The 10812-nt window shown below is 44.8% G+C and overlaps 1 protein-coding gene across 26 annotated transcripts in view; it reads left to right on the top strand.

The window, feature by feature from the left end:
• C24H16orf96 (chromosome 24 C16orf96 homolog) overlaps nt 1-10812 on the top strand; it is a 59588-nt gene that overhangs the window by 1344 nt on the left and 47432 nt on the right. For 4 of the 26 annotated variants that reach the window (XM_025275712.3, XM_044936136.2, XM_025275694.3 and 1 more), the window contains exon 1: nt 2317-2580. The exons of 19 other annotated variants lie outside the window; for them this stretch is intronic. The gene's annotated coding sequence lies outside the window, so the exon portion shown is untranslated. 3 more of the 26 variants (XM_025275692.3, XM_025275688.3, XM_044936147.2) reach the window with 2 other exon arrangements.

Raw genomic sequence — 10812 nt, 5'->3', positions numbered from 1 at the left:
TGGCCTTGAGTTCAATGTTATTGAGTGAAATATATATTAAAGTATTTTTAAACAGAAATACTCAAAACACGGTTATGTGTTAATTAGTTGATGCAAATATTATGACAAATAGCTGACAGGAATCTTATCCTGCATTTCCCTGGGAGCAGTGGTTCAGTACAGTAAGTCCCCTACATACAAACAAGTTCCATTCTGAGAATGAGTTTGTAAGTCCAATTTGTTCCTTAAGTCCAACAAAGTTAGCCTAGGTACCCAACTGACACGATTGGCTATATAATACTGTACTCTAATAGGTTTATAATACTTTCATACAAATAATAGATGAAAAACACAAAACACATTTTTAATCTTACAAGATAAGTAGTTTGAAAAGCACTGTGAAAGTGAAGTCACTCAGTCGTGTCCGACTCTTTGCGACCCCGTGAACTGTAGCCCACCAGGCTCCTCCATCCATGGGATTCTCCAGGCAAGAATACTGGAGTGGGTTGCCATTTCATTCTCCAGGGGATCTGCCCGACCCAGGGATCTGCCCAACCCAGGGATCGAACCCAGGTCTCCTGCATTGCGGGCAGACGCTTTAACCACTGAGCCACCAGGGAAGCACTGTAGTATACTATTTAACAGCTGGCATACAGGGGCCGGCATCGAGTGAACAGGCAAGAAGAGTTACTGACTGGAGAAGGGAGGAGGGTGGGCAGAGGGTGAGAAGAGCTGATGGGTCATCAGCAATAGGAGACGGAGGACAAGCTGCAGTTTCACTCACACCTGACATAAATGGCACAGGTTCTGGTTCCTTGCCGGATTCAATTCTATCTACCCTCCTTAGAAAACAATCCAGTGATGTCTGGGTAGAAACTCTTTTTTTGTCATCATAGATGACAGGTAGCACTGGATTGCATTCTGAATGACTGCTGCAACCTTTGTGTACCTTTCTGTGTTCAGGTCCTGTGCCTCAAACCCGAACAGTGCTTCCTCAAATAAGAAAATCCCCATACCATTTCCTGCATCATGACCCTCTCCTGTTCTTCAGTTACTTCTTCCTCCTGTCGATCCACTCAATTATTTTCACTTTTGTTTCCATCATCATCACTTGGTGCTTCTTAGCAGTAACAGCTACATCACTGCTGCTTTTGCACTTGCTTTTGGACATCCTGGGCTTGAGATAAAGCTGCTGTACTACTGTGCTCTATACTGTACAGTAAAGCACAGCCACGTGTAGAGCATGCAGGCATGTGACAATGTTTGCCAGACATGTGAACTGACGTACATGACTGAACATGCAAACACACGTTGACATCTTTGAAAGTTTTGAAAGTTCAAAACTTGAATTTTCATATGTAGGGGACTTACTGTATTCACTATTTCAGTATTTACAGTGACTTTTTTAAGAATAATTTTTATTTTCTTTTTTTCTTAATCAGGTAATTAGGGATTTAGATATAGCTTATTGTTAATATCTAAGTCTTTGGTCATTTTTAATTTACCCAGATGATGTTCCTGCTTTCTTTTTTTTCCCACTCCGAATGGCTTGCAGAATCTTAGTTCCCGGACCAGGGATTGAACCGGGACCCTGGCAGAGAAAGCACTGATCCTAACCACTGAACCACCAGGGAATTCCCACAACTTTTTAAAAAAATTGACGTATAGTTGATTTACAAGGTTGTTTTCATTTCTGATGTATAGCAAAGTGATTCAGTTATACAATATATTCTTTTTCATATTCTTTTCCATTATGGTTTACTACAAGATATTGAATGTAGTTCCCTGTGCTATACCATGCTGCTAAGTCGCTTCAGTCGTGTCTGACTCTGTGCAACCCCATAGACGGCAGCCTACCAGGCTCCCCTGTCCCTGGGATTCTCCAGACAAGAAAACGAGTGGGTTGCCATTTCCTTCTCCAATGCATGAAAGTGAAAAGTGAAAATGAAGTCGCTCAGTCGTGACTGACCCTTAGCGACCCCATGGACTGCAGCCTACCAGGCTCCTCCGTCCATGGGATTTTCCAGGCAAGAGTATTGGAGTGGGGTGCCATTGCCTTCTCTGGTGCTATACCATAGGACCTTGTTATTTATATGTTTTATATATAGTACCTGTGCGTCGTCGCGGGCGGCTACAATGGCGCACAAGCGCGGCCCAGAGGAGCTACCCCACGTCCAAGGTCAGAGGCAGCGGCCCAGAGTGCCAGGCTGTGACGGCGCAGGCAGGAACGGCGGAGAGGAGCTACCCCACGTCCAAGGTCAGGGGCGGCGGCCGAGAGTGCCAGGCTGCGACAGCACAGGAGCAGCCGAGAGGAGCTACCCCAGGTCCAAGGTCAGGGGCTGCGGCTGGGAGGAGCTACCTCTGCCCGAGGCCAGGGGTGGCGGCTGGGAGGAGCTACCCCTCGCCCGAGGTCAGGGGCGGTGGCTGAGAGGAGTAACCCCAGTCCATGGAGCAGTGGCCGCACAGGCGCGGGAGGGCCTAGAGGAGCTACTCACGTTCAAGGTCAGGAGGGGCGGCGGTGAGAAGATACCCCTCATCCAGGGTAAGAAGCAGCGGCTGCGCTTTACAGGAGCAGCCATGAAGAGATACCCCGCGTCCAAGGTAAGAGAAACCCAAGTAAGACGGTAGGTGTTGCAAGAGGACATCAGAGGGCAGACACACTGAAACCATAATCACAGAAAACTAGTCAATCTAATCACATGGATCACAACCTTGTCTAACTCAGTGAAACTAAGCCATGCCCTGTGGGGCCACCCAAGATGGGCAGGTCATGGTGGAGAGTCTGACAGAATGTGGTCCACTGGAGAAGGGAATGGCAAACCACTTCAGTATTCTTGCCTTGAGAACCCCATGAACAGTATGAAAAGGCAAAATGATAGGATAATGAAAGAGGAACTCCCCAGGTCGGTAGGTGCCCAATATGCTACTGGAGATCAGTGGAGAAATAACTCCAGAAAGAAGGGATGGAGCCAAAGCAAAAACAATACCCAACTGTGTGATTGGTGATAGAAGCAAGGTCTGATGCTGTAAAGAGCAGTATTGCATAGGAATCTGGAATGTCAGGTCCATGAATCAAGGCAAATTGAAAGTGGTCAAACAGGAGATTGCAAGAGTGAACATCAACATTCCAGGAATCAGCGAACTAAAATGGACTGGAATGGGTGAATTTAACTCAGATGACCATTATATCTACTACTGTGGGCAGGAATCCCTTAGAAGAAATGGAGTAGCCATCATGGTCAACAAAAGAGTCTGAAATGCAGTACTTGGATGCAATCTCAAAAACGACAGAATGATCTCTGTTCGTTTCCAAGGTAAACCATTCAATATCACAGTAATCCAAGTCTGTGCCCCAACCAGTAACGCTGAAGAAGCTGAAGTTGAACGGTTCTATGAAGACCTACAAGACCTTTTAGAACTAACACCCCAAAAAGATGTTCTTTTCATTATAGGGGACTGGAATGCAAAAAAATTTGGCCTTGGAATATGGAATGAAGCAGGGCAAAGGCTAATAGAATTTTGCCAAGAGACCGCACTGGTCATAGCAAACACCCTCTTCCAACAACACAAGAGAAGACTCTACATGGACATCACTAGATGGTCAACACTGAAATCAGATTGATTATATTCTTTGCAGCCAAAGATGGAGAAGCTCTATACAGTCGGCAAAAACAAGACCGGGAGCTGACTGTGGCTCAGATCATGAGCTCCTTATTGCCAAATTCGGACTTAAATTGAAGAAAGTAGGGAAAACCACTAGACCATTCAGGTATGACCTAAATCAAATCCCTTATGATTATACAGTGGAAGTGAGAAATAGATTTAAGCGACTAGATCTGATAGATAGAGTACCTGATGAACTATGGACGGAGGTTCGTGACATTGTACAGGAGACAGGGATCAAGACCATCGCCATGGAAAATAAATGCAGAAAAGCAAAATGGCTGTCTGGGGAGGCCTCACACATAGCTGTGAAAAGAAGAGAAGCGAAAGCAGAGGAAAAAAGGAAAGATATAAGCATCTGAATGCAGAGTTCCAAAGAATAGCAAGAAGAGATAAGAAAGCCTTCCTCAGCGATCAATGCAAAGAAATAGAGGAAAACAACAGAATGGGAAAGACTAGAGATCTCTTCAAGAAAATTAGAGATACCAAGGGAACATTTCATGCAAAGATGGGCTCAATAAAGGACAGAAATGGTATGGACCTAACAGAAGCAGAAGATATTAAGAAGAGCTGGCAAGAATACACAGAAGAACTGTACAAAAAAGATCTTCACGACCAAGATAATCACGATGGTGTGATCACTCACCTAGAGCCAGACATCCTGGAATGTGAAGTCAAGTGGGCCTTAGAAAGCATCACTACGAACAAAGCTAGTGGAGGTGATGGAATTCCAGTTGAGCTATTTCAAAGCCTGAAAGACGATGCTGTGAAAGTGCTGCACTCAATATGCCAGCACATTTGGAAAACTCAGCAGTGGCCACAGGACTGGAAAAGGTCAGTTTTCATTCCAATCCCAAAGAAAGGCAATGCCAAAGAATGCTCAAACTACCACACAATTGCACTCATCTCACACGCTAGTAAAGTAGTGCTCAAAATTCTCCAAGCCAGGCTTCAGCAATACGTGAACCGTGACCTTCCAGATGTTCAAGCTGGTTTTAGAAAAGGCAGTGGAACCAGAGATCAAATTGCCAACATCCTCTGGATCATCAAAAAAGCAAGAGAGTTCCAGAAAAACATGTATTTCTGCTTTATTGACTATGCCAAAGCCTTTGACTGTGTGGATCACAATAAACTGTGGAAAATTCTGAAGGAGATGGGAATACCAGACCACCTGACTGGCCTCTTGAGAAACCTATATGCAGGATAGGAAGCAACAGTTAGAACTGGACATGGAACAACAGACTGGTTCCAAATAGGAAAAGGAGTACGTCAAGGCTGTATATTGTCACCCTGCTTATTTAACTTATATGCATCATGAGAAACGCTGGGCTGGAAGAAGCACAAGCTGGAATCAAGATTGCCGGGAGAAATATCCATAAGCTCAGATATGCAGATGACACCACCCTTATGGCAGAAAGTGAAGAGGAACTAAAAAGCCTCTTGATGAAAGTGAAAGAGGAGAGTGAAAAAGTTGGCTTTAAGCTCAACATTCAGAAAACAAAAATCATGGCATTGGTCCCATCACTTCATAGCAAATAGTTGGGGAAACAGTGTCAGACTTTATTTTTTGGGGCTCCAAAATCACTGCAGATGGTGACTGCAGCCATGAAATTCAGATCAGATCAGATCAGATCAGTCGCTCAGTCGTGTCCAACTCTTTGCGACCCCATGAATTGCAGCACACCAGGCCTCCCTGTCCATCACCAACTCCCGGAGTTCACTCAGACTCAGGTCCATCGAGTCAGTGATGCAATCCAGCCATCTCATCCTCTGTCGTCCCCTTCTCCTCCTGCCCCCAATCCCTCCCAGTATCAGAGGCTTTTCCAATGAGTCAACTCTTCACATGAGGTGGCCAAAGTACTGGAGTTTCAGCTTCAGCATCATTCCTTCCAAAGAAATCCCAGGACTGATCTCCTTCAGAATGGACTGGTTGGATCTCCTTGCAGTCCAAGGGACTTGCAAGAGTCTTCTCCAACACCACAGTTCAACAGCATCAATTCTTCGGCACTCAGCCTTCTTCACAGTCCAACTCTCACATCCATACATGACCACAGGAAAAACCAAAGCCTTGACTGGACAGACCTTTGTTGGCAAAGTAATGTCTCTGCTTTTGAATATGCTATCTAGGTTGGTCATAACTTTCCTTCCAAGGAGTAAGCGTCTTTTAATTTCATGGCTGCAGTCACCATCTGTAGTGATTTTGGAGCCCAGAAAAATAAAGTCTGACACTGTTTCCACTGTTTCCCCATCTATTTCCCATGAAGTGATGGGACCGGATGCCATGATCTTCGTTTTCTGAATGTTGAGCTTTAAGCCAACTTTTTCACTCTCCACTTTCACTTTCATCAAGAGGCTATTTAGTTCCTCTTCACTTTCTGCCATAAGGGTGGTGTCATCTGCATATCTGAGGTTATTGATATTTCTCCCGGCAATCTTGACTCCAGCTTGTGTTTCTTCCAGTCCAGCGTTTCTCATGATGTACTCTGCATAGAAGTTAAATAAACAGGGTGACAATATACAGCGTTGACGAACTCCTTTTCCTATTTGGAACCAGTCTGTTGTTCCATGTCCAGTTCTAACTGTTGCTTCCTGACCTGCATACAGATTTCTCAAGAGGCAGATCAGGTGTTCTGGTATTCCCATCTCTTTCAGAATTTTCCACAGCCATGAAATTAAAAGATGCTTACTCCTTGGAAGAAAAGTTATGACCAACCTAGATAGCATATTCAAAAGCAGAGACATTACTTTGCCAACAAAGGTCTGTCCAGTCAAGGCTATGGTTTTTCCAGTAGTCATGTATGGATGTGAGAGTTGAACTGTGAAGAAAGCTGAGTGCCGACGAATTGATACTTTTGAACTGTGGTGTTGGAGAAGACTCTTGAGAGTCTCTTGGACTGCAAGAGATCCAACCAGTCCATCCTAAAGGAGATCAGCCCTGGGATTTCTTTGGAAGGACTGATGCTAAAGCTGAAACTCCAGTACTTTGGCAACCTCATGTGAAGAGTTGACTCATTGGAAAAGACTCTGATGCTGGGAGGGATTGGGGGCAAGAGGAGAAGGGAACGACAGAGGATGAGATGGCTGGATGGCATCATCGACTCAATGGACTCGAGTTTGAGTGAACTCCGGGAGTTGGTGATGGACAGGGTGCCTGGCGTGCTGCAATTCATGGGGTCGCAAAGAGTCAGACACGACTGAGTGACTGAACTGAAATGAACTGAACTGATATATAGTACTTTGTTTCTGCTAATCCCAACTTCCTAATTTATATTCCCCACCCTCTTTCCCCTTTAGTAACCATGAGCCTGTGAGTTTTCTGTTTATTTTACGTTTAAATTTTTTGTTTATGGCTGTGCCTCATAACTTGCTGGATCTTAGTTCACTGACCAGGGATTTAATGCACACCATTGGCAGTGAAAGCATGGAGTCCTAATTCTCTGGACCGCCAAGGAATTCCCAATTTGTGTCATATTTTAGATTCCACATATAAGTAATATCGTATGATATTTGTTTTTCTTTTTTAAAAAAATGTTTATTAATTTATTTGGCCAGGTCTTGTGTGGCATGTGGGATCTTCGATCTTCATCGTAACACGTAGGATCTAGTTCCCTGACCAGGGATCAAACCCAGGCCCCCTGCATTGGGAGTGGGGAGTCCTCGCCACTGGACCACCAGGGAAGTCCCTAATATTTGTTTTTCTAACTTACTTAATATGATCATCCCTAGGTCTCTCCATGTTTCTGCAAATGGCATTATTTCATTCCTTTTTATGGCTGGGAAGTTGCAGCGGCTATAGAACATAAATACCACTAACAATGAGACTCAACTCCATATGATTTGATTGACTTTTTAAAAAATTATTTTGATTGTTGTGAGGAGCATGGTTTAGACCGAGAAGCAATTAGGAAGTTGGGAGACCAGCACACATGTAGTTTTTAAAGTCTCTATTAATTATGTTTAAAAGGTAAAAAGAAACAGATGAGATTAACTCTATTTAACCTAATATGCAAAATATTGGGCTTCCCAGGTGGCTCGGTGGTAAAGAATCCGCCTGCCAATGAAGGAGACACAAGAAATTTGATCCCTGGGTCAGGAAGATCCCCTGGAGTAGGAGGAAATAGTATTCTTGCCTGGGAAATTCTATGGACAGAGGAGCCTGGTGGGCTACAGCCCATAGGGTCGCAAAGAGTTGGACACGACTGAGCACACACACACAACACAGTGCAAAATATTACTGTTTCAATATTTAATCAACATAAAAAATTATCAATGAGATATTTTGCATTCTTATTTTTCTCACACCAAGTCTTCAAAATCCAGTGTATTTTATACTTATTTTACACATCTCAGATTGGTTCAGCTGCATCTCATAGGCTCAATAGCCACATGCAGCTTGTAGCTATTGTATGAGATAGTGCAGCTATCAAACATTTATTCATTTACTCATTCAACCAAGCAAGATCTTGTTCCAGGCCTGGAAATACACAGAATGGAATAAAGCCCAGTCTCTGTTCTTGAAGTGCACAGTCCAGCTAGGGAGGCTAATATAGTAGTTTGTGTTGAAGACTGGCAAGACCAAGTGCTTTGCGAAGTCAGGGAGGAAGCACTCAAATGGAGAAAGCTTCAGAGGAGATAGACATTGAAGTTGGGATTTGACAGATGTGTGACAGATCCCCAGGTGGAAGAAGTGGGGAAGGGCACTCAGGCAGTGAGAACTGCTCCTGCAAAGTCCCAGAGAAGTGATGCCAAGACTCTCTGGGAAAATGCAAGCAGTTCTTCACAGGATATTAAATGGGAGGGTGCTGGTCAAGGAAAGACTGGTCTTCTGGACCTGTCTATGGCAAGTAGCACTGATCCTGTTTTGTGGTAGTGGGGAATGGTGAGGATTTAAAGCTGAGTGATGTGACCAGATCTGTGCTTTGGACAGACCATTCTGGCAGTGAGGAAGGGGCAGAGACTGGAGGCAGGAAGACCCATTAGGAAGGGAGAGGGCTCTAGAATGGATCCAGAGGGAAGACTTGTGGAGACCGAGAAGGGTCAGAGAGGAGGGAGGTCAAGGGTGGTCCAGAGCGTCCCATGCAGTAGAAGAGTACAGGCAAACCTTACTATGCCAGAGGCTGGTGGGGATTTGCTGATGCTCCAGAGTCCACCAAACGGCAGAGGGAGACCCAGGTTTGATCCCTGGGTCGGGAAGATACCCTGGAGAAGGAAATGGCAACCCACTCCAGTATTCTTCCCTGGAGAATTCCACGGACAGAGGAGCCTGGCGGGCTACAATTTATAGCAGCACAGAGTCTGACATGATTGAGCAACTAACACTTTTGCTTTCACCTTGAGCACCACTGAAAGCCTAAGTTCATTAAGACGGAACTGGGTTCAAGTCTTGGACTGTACAGCTGTGTGGCCTCATTCAAAGTACTTAATTTTTCCAACCACAAGATGGGATTGAATATAAGACCCAGCTTCGTGGGGCTGTTGTGAGGATGGACTGGCTTACTGCAGTTAGGCCACTTTGCATGGATCTTGGCACTTACTGACACTCGATACAAATGAAAGTGTTAGTATCTGCTGTCCTTTCAATGCCCTGGGCCTCCATTCCTTCACTTACAAAAATGAAATCGCCATTTCCGTCTTGCTATTTAAGGAATCCAGAAATAAATGAGACAATTGAGTTGTATCTGACTTAAAACTAAAGGCAAATGTTCATCAAAAGATTAAATATAGGGTTACTCGCAATTATACCCCTAAGAATATACCCAAGAGAAATGAAAAATACATCCACACAAAAACCCATACACTAATGTCCATAGCATTTGTTCATACTCATAGCATGAACATTCATGTTCACTGTAGGCAAAAGAGTAGAAACGACCCATCAACTAATAGAGGGTTTCACTGATGGTCCAACGGCTAAGATTCTGTGCTCCCAGTGCAGGGCGCCTGGGTTCAGTCCCTGGTCAGGGAACTAGATCCCACGTGCCTCAACTAAAGAGTTTGCATGGCGCAACTAAGATCCGGTACAGCCAAATAAATAAATAAATATTTTTTTAAAAAATATACAAAAAGCAATGAGGACAGGATCACTTAAACCAATAAACAGCAAAAAAGCTTTCAGCCAGGAAAAAAATATTCAGATACATAGAAAAGTGACAAGACGAGAATCATGAACCCCGATACACCCACCTTGTAGATTTATTCATTATTAACATGTTGCTACATCCGACCATCCCAGGAATTGGCAAGAGCTGTCATTAGCTGTCCTGCAGGATATCTGCCTGTCTCACCCTCTCCTGGGGAGCATTCACTTTCTGCAGACCCCTCCCTCCTCCCTAACGCACCCAAACCTACCTTCTTCTCCACCTGCCACCGACCTCATACCTGAACTTCGAAGCCATCCGCCCTTTATTTTTAGTCCTGATTTTACCCTAACTGGGGCAGCTGGGATCCTAAAGGAAATCAGTCCTGAATATTCATCGGAAGGATAATTCTGAAGCTGATACTCCAATAATTTGGCCACTTCATGTGAAGAACTGACTCATTTGAAAAGACCCTGATGCTGGGAAAGATTGGAGGCAGGAGGAGAAGGGGAGGACAGAGGATGAGATGGTTGGATGGCATCACCAACTTGATGGACATGAGTTTGAGTAAGCTCCGGGAGTTGGTGATGGACAGGGAAGCCTGGCGTGCTGTAATCCATGGGTTTGCAAAGAGTTGGATACAACTGAGCGACTGAACTGAAGTGAACTGGGGCAGCTGGAGTGCCTCAGGGCCAGCACACCTTTGGCCACGGGTGCCTTTCAGCCCCTGCCATTAGGTCATCCTGCCTCTAGACGAACCCCTGTAGGCCTTCAACTGGGTGGCCCATGGGATTCCAGATAACTTTCCTGTTTGCTTCCCAGGTTGTGCAGAAAATAGCCCATAGTGGGGAAAATCAGAGCACCTCCATCCTCTCTAAACTACTGCCCTCTGCTGGCAAAACGGTGACACACGTGGGGAAGTGGCTTCCTCCGTGGCCTGTCCTTCCTGACTTGGAGCCTGTATTATAGAACAAGGGGGCCAGGGTAGTGTTTGGCCTTCTTTGTTTAGTTCTCTTAGGCCAGAGCTAAAATTGGGCCCGATTCTGACGCTGAGACCCAAAGGAAAGGTGACCATCTTAAGTATCGAGCTTGA

This window comes from Bubalus bubalis, chromosome 24 (genome assembly GCF_019923935.1).
Source record: "Bubalus bubalis isolate 160015118507 breed Murrah chromosome 24, NDDB_SH_1, whole genome shotgun sequence".
NCBI classification, from domain to species: Eukaryota; Metazoa; Chordata; class Mammalia; order Artiodactyla; family Bovidae; genus Bubalus; species Bubalus bubalis.
The sequence above is the reverse complement of the archived record's forward strand: the minus strand, read 5'-3'. Positions and strand labels throughout refer to the sequence as shown.